The sequence below is a fragment of the Euprymna scolopes genome, chromosome 36 (assembly GCF_053919585.1).
Source record: "Euprymna scolopes isolate OS-2025 chromosome 36, ASM5391958v1, whole genome shotgun sequence".
NCBI lineage: Eukaryota > Metazoa > Mollusca > Cephalopoda > Sepiida > Sepiolidae > Euprymna > Euprymna scolopes.
This window is the reverse complement of record NC_136517.1, coordinates 8,265,001-8,276,853: the sequence shown is the minus strand read 5'-3', so window position 1 is coordinate 8,276,853 and position 11,853 is coordinate 8,265,001. Positions and strand designations below refer to the sequence as shown.

At 36.1% G+C, this 11,853-nt stretch overlaps 1 pseudogene; it reads right to left on the bottom strand.

Moving 5' to 3' along the window:
* Window positions 1-10,024: 10,024 nt before the first annotated feature.
* Window positions 10,025-10,142, bottom strand: LOC145260755 (5S ribosomal RNA; annotated as a pseudogene).
* Window positions 10,143-11,853: the final 1,711 nt, after the last annotated feature.

Genomic DNA, 11,853 nt, shown 5'->3' with positions numbered 1-11,853 from the left:
CTGAAAATTTATCGAAACCGATAATTAAAGACCTTAATCGTGCAAAGCAAATCCTTCGTTACCAAGGAACCAAGGAACAATCTTTAATATTTAAAAAGTCTACATATCCTCTAAATTTAGAAGGCTTTTCGGATTCAGATTGGGGTAACTCTGAGGATAGAAAGAGTATAGCACGATATTGTTTTAGACTGTCAAAGACTGGACCTATGATCTCGTGGAAAACTAAAAAGCAACAAATTGTTGCCCTTTCTACTTGCGAAGCAGAATATGTGGCTCTTACTCATTCAGCGCAGGAGGCAATTTTTCTGAACACCCTTCTAAAATCTATTTTAAAACCAGATCTAAGTAAAAAACTTATAGTAATTCATTGCGACAATCAAAACAGTATCTTATTAGCAAATAATTCTATGATTCATCAAAGGTCGAAGCATATTGATATCAGATATCATTTTATAAGGGATGAAATAAGGAAAAAAATCTATTACTCTTACTTATGTGACGTCTGAAAATAACATAGCCGACATTTTCACTAAACCTATAAAAAGAATAAAATTAAGACATTTTATAACCAAACTTTTTGGAATCTAATTATGAATAAATCTCTTTTCAGAAACCCAAAAAGAGAAGCATGAATCACACCAAAAAAAAAAAAAAAAAAAAAATTTGTAAATTGTCCCGGACACAACGTTAAACTGCGACCATCCCTTACTAACCAAATTAACAAACTAATACTTAACATAATGTTTCCAGTTTTTGTTAACACAAAAAAAAAAGATAAAAAAGTCACTTGTTAAAACCTTTTCTTTGTAAATTTCTTATTTGTCGAATAATTCTTTTTTGTATCTTCTTTTGGCAATCATTTGTTAAAAAAAAATGTATACTTGTGAATATGTTTATATGTATTTGAAAAGTATTTTATTTGTATGTTTATATATATTTGAAAAGTGTTTATTTTTATATGTATCAAAAAAAAAAAAAAAAAAAAAAAACTCAATGTCATAAAAAATGGCTTCTTTTTGCACACATTATACCAAGATATTAATACTTCTTTTTGACCAATGAGAATAAAGACAAATTCCCCCAAAACCAGAAGAAGAAAGAAAACAAAACAAAACAAAAAAAAACAATTATTTTATTGGTTTATTTTTCTTTGTTCATTTATTTGTTTATTTGTATTTTTATTTATTTATTTTTTCTTTCCTTTTCTCAAGTCAAACCAAAATTGAATCCGAAATGATTTTTCCATTATATCAAAAAAGGGGGTAAAATGTTTTTGACTCCTAATGGGGGTAGAGATTTATTTGCTGGTCACCTCAGCATTATGTGGCACAAAGCCGGAATATGGGAAACCAGCAGGCTCGCCTAAAGGAGGGGCACTCCTGCAATTGTAAAAATTACCTGAGTAACCCTGTCGGCATTCCCCGGTAGGGGCGCCTCAGGCAGTAAGCTATAAACTTACTCCACCGGAAAGCCCAGTAGCAAGGCCTGGGAGGGTGGACCTCCTAGGTGTTACCTAGGCGGCGTACCTCAGTCCGACAGGTGCTGGGCCAGTTCCCGGCCCCTCACCTGTCGGGCTGAGTGTCAAGTGACAAATCCTTGACGAATACTTCTACCCTGTCCCCCTGCAGCCAAAGCCGCTAGGAGACCTTCCCCATCAGACGAACAAATGGGGGTAAATATTTATTTTATTTGCAAAATGCACAAGGCCGCAAAAAGGGGGGGTGAGGGTTAATGTCAACCTAACTAACATAATGTTAACTTAACTAGACTCTTTCACCAAAATACCAGAATCACTCCGTGGATATCCTACTTAAAACCCGAAAATTACAAATATATATACATGATGTTGGGGATAAAAATCTTATATTTAATAACGAATGAGATATTTACAGATGAAAAAAAATGGTTAGTAAAAGGAACCTCCTCACTAATAATTGTGGCAGGCAGAAAGTTTTGTCAGTCAAAAAGATGTAGGTCACCCAAAAACTGACTTTTATTGAAAACACCACAAAAATAGCCTACATCACATCACTGACAAAACAGTCTATCCGTCACCTAATGGGGCCAGGAGTGGGGATTATTGAACCAAAAAGCGAGAGAAAAAAACAAAAAAAAAAACGGGGTGCGATGGAACAGGGGCGGACTAAAAAGGGGATTGGGACGATGACAACATGCATACTCTAGCTAAGTTAAAAATCGAACAAAAATGACTAACTAGCCTAATCTAGGTGGTCCGATGTATGTCTATGTTAGTTCCGAACACCCAAAATTCTTAAAACCTAAGTAAATTCAAATAAAGGAACTTAAGATCAGCTCCACTCACTCTACACAGTTGCAAAACTTTCACCCACCTGTCGTTGAAATTTGCCGGAGCGAGTTTCAACTTCTCCAGCTTAATTCGCATTTTCAGTCGATATTTGAAAATGAGAACAAGCTGGGGAGCAGTGAAGGTCTCATCTCCGTAAACCTCCTTCTGTCGCATCGTCCAAATCACACCTCTCATAACTGCTAGTAAACACAGAAAAACATAGCGTTCTTCTTTCTTCATGGTCGGTGCCCAGTTGCAGCACAGGGAAACCAAATCCAGCACAAAACCCCGTCCGCTCAGCATGCGAACCGTGAAGCCTTCAACTAACACAACGGTCGAACGATGGCGCAGTGGAAGAAAGCATGATCAAGGTCTTCCTCCCAATCTCCGCATCGGACACAATTAGGTGTCTCCGTAAACTCCGCTGCATAAAGTCTTTTGCCGACCCAGAGGGCATTTTGATTTACTAGCCAGGTGAGTGATGCCTCGTAATTATTGAAGCAGCTCGACCCAGGCGCCCAAGGCCATATTAAGCGGTGCTCCTCCGTAAAACCGAACTCCTCAATCTTTTCGTCTCGAATGGATCCCCTCACTAAGGCCCAATATAGTGCCTTGCGAGACAACAGCTGGGTGTCAGAGAGGCTTTCTTTAACTTGTAGAAGAAATCTCAAGGCCTGCCGACACTTGCGATAGAAAGGGCACTCGTTTCGGGGCAACTTGTGTGCCTCCCCCTCAGCCGAATGCACACTCTCTAAAGCTTGAAAGGCTTTCTTAGTGTCTTCTATCCAGAAGACACCGTTTCCCTCACTTGGTGTACACATTCGATCCAGGTATATCAGCCTAAGAGTGTGTCTACGTATTTCCACACTAGGCATACCCAGACCGCCTTCAGACGGATGCAGGTAACAGACCTCCCGGGTAACCATGGCTTGCTTTCTGTGCCACAAGAACGCGAAAAGAGCATGCACCAGATCAACTAGTGTAGCCTCCGGGAGTGGAAGTACTGATAGACGGTATTGGATCAGGGGGTAGATATGAGTATTACATACCTCCGCCCGACCCTTCAAAGATAGGTTTCTCAAAACCCACAAATGAGATGCCACTTTGACCGCTTCCAATACTTCCGACCAATTTTTCTCCAGCTGGAGGCCGGGGCCAAACCAGACGCCGAGTAGCTTGCATGGCCCATCAGTCCAACCAAAGGGTCCCTGAAGGGGCATACCCCTCCAGGCACCAATACGTAAGCCAATCGACTTAACGTAGTTAATTATGACCCCTGTGACCTTGGCATACCGACTTGTTTCTATATCGACGACTCTAATCTCGGCACTGCTCATTACAAGCACGGTTACGTCGTCGGCATAGGCAGTATATTTTATCGGGGTAGAGCCACCTGGCAAAGTAATCCCATGAAGGACCGGATTCACCCAAAGCTGGCACAAATACGGCTCAAGCGCCAGCACATATAACATTGGGGATAACGGACAACCTTGACGGATAGATCTTGATTAAGTGAAGGGTTTCAACCTCACCCCATTCACTTCAACCATAGCACCGGGGTTGGCATACAAGAGGCGAAACTAGGGACCAAACCTAGCCAAGCGAAGAACAGCCTCTAGGTAATGATGGTCTACTCTGTCGAATGCTTTGGACTGATCTAAATTGATCTTTATGTGCTTGGGAATGTTCTTAGGTTTTATTACGGAATGACTAAGATAAGTATCGGAAATCAATAACTGAAAAAATATGATTAAAGAAGGAAGTTCGATTTTGACAAAACCATCATAAGTACATTTGAGAACTTTATCGACACACAAGTTGAAGGGCCGACGTATAAAATCAACAGGGGTGAGTTCAAAATGAATGTTTTCGTTTAGAGTACAATTTAATGATGACCCTTGACTTTTGCATTTTAAAATTTGATTTAAGCCATTATAAAACACTAGAAGGGCGACCTGACGTTGCCTGGGATCGAATGATGGTCAATGAATGTTTTACATTTTCATATTTTTATTGTCATCGAAACCGGTGAAATCGCCCATCTTTCAATCAAATCAATTGATTGCCTCCTCTAGTTGGGGACCCATCACGGTGCACCTGGAGGAAGTTTCACACGCTCTCCGCAGTGAATTAGTCTACAATACATTGTAGTCTACATTGCCCTGTAGAGAATCTGTTGTTGATTTTCTGAAATTATTTTTCATATTTAATGGCTCGAATTAAAGTTAAAAATGCAAAAGTCAAGTATCATAGTTCAATTTTGCTCTGAACAGAAACATTCATTTCGAATTTAAGCTGTATAAGATGTTGACTTTGGTCAAAATCGCCTGTTCCTTCTTTCGTCGGATTATTTCAATTATCGATACTTATTGAAGACATTCCGATACAAAACCTTAGAACACTGTTAGGCACATAAAATACCTTCGTGCAAAATTTCATAAAAATCTATAAGGAACAAACTTACACACACAGGCAAAGTTCCTATTATATAATAGATAGATAGATAGATAGATTATATATTGATTGAGGTTACTCTTAATAATACGTATATCTGGAAAACTAACTCCTGAGTAACAACTTCTACAGGCAACAAACCAACAAATAAATTCCTCTTTTAGAATACAACGCATGAAAGTGTTCCCTTTCTTCAAAAATGAATATTTCTTAACGTAATGCCACATATTATGTGATATGTAGCGACTTGCTACGTCCGGCCGGAATAAATGACAGGTAGGAACATTTCCACAGCGATCACCGCTTTGAAACGCCTACTCGTTATTAAAAACGCGTAGGAACATGACGTTGTGATGCGTGCGACCACACGCATGCATAAAAGCAAAGGAAGTATGTTTACTCCCTCGTGCTTGAATATGGTGATCAGTCTTGAAGCAGCAGGTGGGTACTATAAAGGCATCTACTCGCGGAAATCAAACCAGTTTTCTTTCTAAATTCTCAAGTGCAGCACGCGCTTGAGGAAGCTCCGTCTTCGTGAGACGTTAAAACACCCGTCATGCTTTTACGCGGGCCGCAGATGAATTACAACACCCATCGTGGAAATTCACCACATCCAGCGAGAACTCAAACCTCCTTTTAAACATTCGTATCCAAATCTACTGCCCTTACAATATGAACGAACACACACACACACACACACACACACACACACACACACACACACACACACACACACACACACACACACACACACACACACACACACACACACACATATTCACTTATATGGATTACGGACTGTTTCCACCAGGAAATAAGCCATATTGACCTCAAACCCTTCTGCAGCACACCTATCATAAAAATGAGTACTTTCAAGCCTTGTGCCATACACACAAAATCCGCACATCAATACTCATTCATTTAAAACGTTCAAACACAAGAAAACACTCATGTTGAAACACTTTATTTTAATGTTTCTTTCACGTAAATAAAATAAATAAATAAATGTTATTTATTTTATATAAACTCAGCGATTCCATGTTCTTTATCGAGTGCCATCTTTTCCTAAATTTATTTTTATTTCTTTGTTTAAATTGGTGACCCCGTTTAATTTATTATTAAGGGTCCTAAACATGTAAATGTTTTTTTTTTGTTTAGACACTAACTTAATATTTATTTTGTAGAATATGTTGTACTTATCATTTTATAAAAGTTATGAAAAAAATTATTACGTTTGTTTTAAGTTCATTTGATAAAATTATATTTTACTTTGGATTTTCTTGCGGCATATAAAGCCGTTGAAAAAGCTTTACGAAAATTGACCTAATAAAATCTGACAATATTGACGTTTAATATTTTTAGATAACGTGTTGAATTAAAGTAATCAATATGAACTAACAAAATCATTTAAACGTAGGTAATTGAGCATCATAACACGGCAACTTAACTTTCCAACTCGTTGCCAGGGTGCGCTCGCATTTCTTAATTGAGGTATGGAAGTACGAAATGGAAACAATACTTCCGCTTTTCTCCAAATATGCTTACTTATACATTTGGCCAAAATATTAAGATATTTTCTGTCAATATATTTATCTTTTAAAATATATTTATTAACAGTAACATGAAAAATCTATGAATGTGCCACAAAATTTTGCTTTGAATTTGTAAACTTCATTTTTTCAATTTTTATTTTATTTTTATTTTTTTTTGCAAAGTATTTAGTTATTTTAAAAGTATAACTATTTGCAGAAACATACAAAAAAAAACACAAAAGAAAACAATGAATGTTTCGCAAAATATTGGGGTTTGTACTACTATACACATAGATTCGAAAAAGTTATCAAAAAACAAATATATAACAAATAAATGTTATCAAAGGCAAGATAAGCTATTTTTCTACCTAACTGGATAATTTTTTTAGTGTTTTATATTTAACGTAACGTGTTTATTTTGCTCGAAAAACATACAATGTTTACCGATGTATTGGAAAATTAAAAATGGCGCAGGACTCTCTGTTGAACACGTTAAGTTTATGAAAAGGCGTTAAAAAAAACTATACAAAATACTATTAGAAACTCGTTCAATATATGTTACCGTGACATAGGCTGACATATTTTCGGTGGGTTTTAAACAGTATTTTGTATAGTTCTTATTTTTAACTCATTTTCCCAAACTTACCATGTTCAGCAGAGAGGTACCAATGACTTATCTCATCTAAAACTTTCTGTAAACAATATATATATATATATATATATATATATATATATATATATATATATATATATATATATATATATATATATAGTTCTCTGTCTCTAATTATGAGTATATACAAAGCACTTTGTGTGTGTGCGTATGAGTGAATTCGTTCCCGATGGACTCCGAAACCGATTTTTTATTTAAATTTCACACAAAAGTATTCTATATGTTTCTATATGTCTGGGAGTGTCCTTATATATATATACACACACACATATATATATATATATATATATATATATATATATATATATATATATATATTGACCGAACTGCCTCCGATAAGTATTGAAAATCAATAACCGAAAAAATCCGATTAAAGAAGGGACAATCAGATTTTGATCGAAGTTAACACCCTTATACAGCCTAACATCACAGATGCATTTGAGAAATTTTACCAGTAACGTAAAAATCAACAGTAAGTTCTTTGATGAAATAGGAGCGCGTTCTAAATGAATGTTTCTGTTTAGAGCACAATGTATTGCATGAATCTCCCCTTGACCATATTAATTCAGAAAATGTGTTATGCAACAACAACAACAACAACAACAACAACAACGCGATCTATTTCCAGCACTGGTTGACATGAGCCACTGAACGAGCGAACCTATTTATGATTTTGACAAGAATGTTTGCAGTCATGACGGCTGTCACAATCTAATATCAAAAGCCCACAGTTTTTTGTTTTGTTTTGATTTTATTTTTGTTTCTACTAAAGTTAGTTAAAACTGAACCTTTCTCTTACTATCAAATAGTAAAAACAGGATAAACCAGATTACCTAATATGAAATGAATACATCAAATCACAATCCATATTTTCTGCAATTTTTTTTTTTTTTGACAATGAGTTTGTAAAAAATGGACATAAAACTTCAAAACAAAACAAAACAAAAAGAAAATAGAATCTAATTTTTTTTTTATTGAGTTGTTTTGTGTAAAAGTATTGTTGATTAATCGTTGAAAATAACTTTTTTTTTGTTTCGATATTATGGAATATGGCGTAGGTTTTGCGAAGTTATCTTTAGATTGGTGAGGTTATTTGCTGAAAAGGTCAAAATGTCGAAAAGGTTTTGCAAAAATGAGTATTTTATGAAGAAACAAAAATCATTAAAATTAGTCATATTTATAACACACAAATACAGAAACACATTTCTATCTATCTATCTATCTATCTATCTATCTATCTATCTATCTATCTATCCGTCTGTATGCCTATCTATCTACCTGACCATCTATCTGTTTGTCTATCTGTTTGTCTGTTTGTATGCCTATCTATTTACCTGACCATCTATCTATCTATCTATCTATCTATCTATCTATCTATCTATCTATCTATCTATCTATCTATCTGTCTGTCTGTCTGTCTGTCTATCTATCTATCTAAAGTTAAAACCAACAAATTAAATTAATGATTTGAAACTTACAAGAAACGTTCCAAAAGTAATGCCGCCTATATTTTTTATATCACCCAAATGGATCAGAGATGATTGCAAATTACATTGTTATGATGACTGAATTTATGCATTCATGACCTTTAAATGTAATTCCTCTGTTACAGACATTGACGGTGTGAGACGCTAAGAAAGCAACGCCTACCATGGACGTGCGTCAGAAACAGAGATACGTCATTGAATTCCTCCATGCAGAAAAAATTGAATGGATCAAGATTTACCGGCGCATATTGAGCGTTTACGAAGTTAATGTAGTTGTTGTCAGCAAAGTTGGGAGATGGGTTCGACGATTTCAGAGTAGCAACAAAGATGTGAGTGACAAAGCGTGCCCTGGACTTTTACGATCGAGACATCAAAAGAGACTGGCTAAAGTGCATTGAGAATGGTGGTAACTATGTAGAGAAATAAATTCTGAGGCACATAAGTCGCTTTAATGATATCACTCCTGTCTTCGTAGCTCTTCGAAATTTTAGTTTTAAAATTTAAAAGAGAAAAGAGTTGTTCTACATCAAATTTTGGGTTTTATTAAGTCATGTCGTGTAATAGGCCGACCATAGGCAATTGTGGCTAGTTCAATATATAGAATTAGGAATTGGAGCTCATTGTTTTTAGGTTAGAAGTTATTAATACAGGCAGGTTGTTTATTTATAAAAAAGCTTCATAGCAAAATAAGAGAGACTGGTTGAACAGGCAGAGTAATCATTGACGTGGTGTGATGTGGATCGCCACGTAACAGAACAATTTGTGTCGATTTTGGGGACGATTCATACGAGTTAAAAATGTCTAATTGGGAGAGTCAGAGAGAGAGAGAGAGAGAGAGAGAGAGAGAGAGAGAGTAGTTCAGAAAATATCTGTCTCTGATTCCCCAGGAATATGGATCTGCAGAGTTCTCATGTAAGCAACGAGATAGAAATGTCATCTAAAACTATAGCAAACTAAAAAAAAAAAACACCCTTCTTCTAAGGATGAGAAATAATAGTGCGACTTCAGCCGTGGAAAACCATGGGGAGTGAATAAAACCTACTTGTCCAGAAAAAAATGAGAATTGTGTTTGTTGCTATGCATTGAGGAGCTTTTGTTCTAGATACGATGAACAGTGGGACACAAACCATTCGAGGACACGGTCAAGGGAAATGAGAGCAGGATATAAAAGATTCAGTCTCGTTTTATAAACTCCTCAAAATGACTGATGTGCCGTAAATGCGACAATAATACATTTTCAAAAGAATTTGTACCAGTGAGCATCACTAATGTCTATGTGCGTGGTAAAATCCTAAACTATTGAACTGATTATTATGAATTATGGAATATATATTCTAGACAACAAGGTATGCAACGTGGACAGATTAATTATTTTTTTTAAAAAGCTTTACCATTTATGAGAGTGCCTTGAAAGACAAAGGATACCCTATGTAAGGGTAGCTGTGTGTGTAATTGTGAAACAAGGGTTGAGGAATCCCTGATCACCCCGTCTCCTGAATTGGTATTGCTTGAGCCCAAGTGGCAAGGAGAAGTCCAAGAGGACTGAAGCAATGCTGAGATAAGCAGAGAGCACATACAGCACCTGGAATTCTGAAATGGTCACCCATTTTAGTACTGACCAGGCTCAACGTTGCTTAACTTTGGTGATCTAATGAGAACCAGTGTGCCAACATGATTATGCCGTACATATAGAGGAGCCACCGAAATCATACCATACCCACCCAAGGACAAAAAGGCATTAAAATTTTAAACTAATGCTACATTTATTGTGTATATGTAAGGTGACGATGGTCTTGTGTGTCCCAAGTTTGAATCATGTTCATTACACAAAAATCACTTTCACTTTGGATGTTGGCAACCTTCACGTTAGATATGTTAATATATTTTTATGTACAAGATTGACTCCTAAACTAATTAACCGATCATTATTAATTTTGGAATATTTCTACTAGGCCTAAGGGATCAAAACGGGGTTTATATTTTGTCTGATTTCATATTATACAAAAACATAAAAAAGAGGTGGAAGCACTTTATAAAAATTCAGATAACTATTATTTTTTTGAAATTGTAATAAATGATATTAAACATCAATTAATAAATACTCCCCAAATTTCAGCTTTTTTTGGAGTATTTGAAAAAGGGTTTCTAGGGGTGTAATATAAGCAGAACCTCCTATTTGAAATTAGAATATTTCAGATTTGCATTAAAGTTGACTCCAAAGTCATTGGCTACTAATTAAGTAAAATCCCCTAAATTTCAATTTTTTATCAAGTTTTAATTTAAAAATACTCGAGGCTATCTTTATTAAAACTTAGCAACTTGCAGTATATGGCATTACATATGAAGCCAATGACAATATTTTAAAATGCTTAACGTGAGACAATTTTATTTTATGACGCTGATATGGCGTCTGGGAATTTGAAATTGTTAACATTTCTCCTGTAACTAGACTGGTTTATTCTTTCTCTCCTGATGACCCTAAATTATATGGAAACCGAAATGGATTACCACAAAAATGAAAAGAAGCAATAAACTTGATTATATACTAGCGAGGGTACCCGGCGTTGCAAGGCGCCCCAAGGGTGAAGAGAGGTGTTAAAAAAGTGGTATTAGCGGATAGGGGGAATCAAAACAACAGTAGGCAGCCCGGGTAGTGAGAAGTTAAAAAAATAGTGATAGTAGGCAGGCAGGCTCCAACCTGTAACGCAAAAGAAGAAAAGAAGGTGAAAAAAAAAAAACCCTAATCTTAGCTGATGTGTCCACGCGAAACCGGAAGTCGTGAGCATTGGAATTAAGGATAGTCAATCGAAAGGAACCGATGACTTGCGAAAATGTCGACGAAAAGAGCGACCCCTCCTTGTGAAAAATTACTGAGTTGATGGTAAAGGAATTAATGTTTTTGACCAAATTTTCGATATTTGTCGCCCGCAAGACCAAGCTTTAAAACGATACCGATTTTGTCACATTCCGACGCATTTGTCGAAAGTTTTTACGACGCACACACACACACACACACACACACACACACACACACACACACACACACACACACACACACACACAAATTTTGCCTTTTATATATTAGACAAGTCTACAGTGCGAGGGAGGCCCGAAATGGTTCGTATTCTTTTCTAATTCATTTTCATTGCCTGGAGACCGAATGAAATACAATACGCTAAAACAGGCAATAAACTTGATTCTATACGTGTTTGCAAGATAAGCTGTTTCTTCCAAGCAACAATATCTTCTGTTGGTCGCTTGCTTCATAGCGACTTTCTGTTCCGGTAGCAAATCTCATTCTTCTTTTGGCGTCTGAATTCACATGCGCGTCCTCGACTGATTTTTTATTTTTATTTTTTGATATTGTCTTCTTTTCTCCAGTTTACTTTGTTTAGTTGC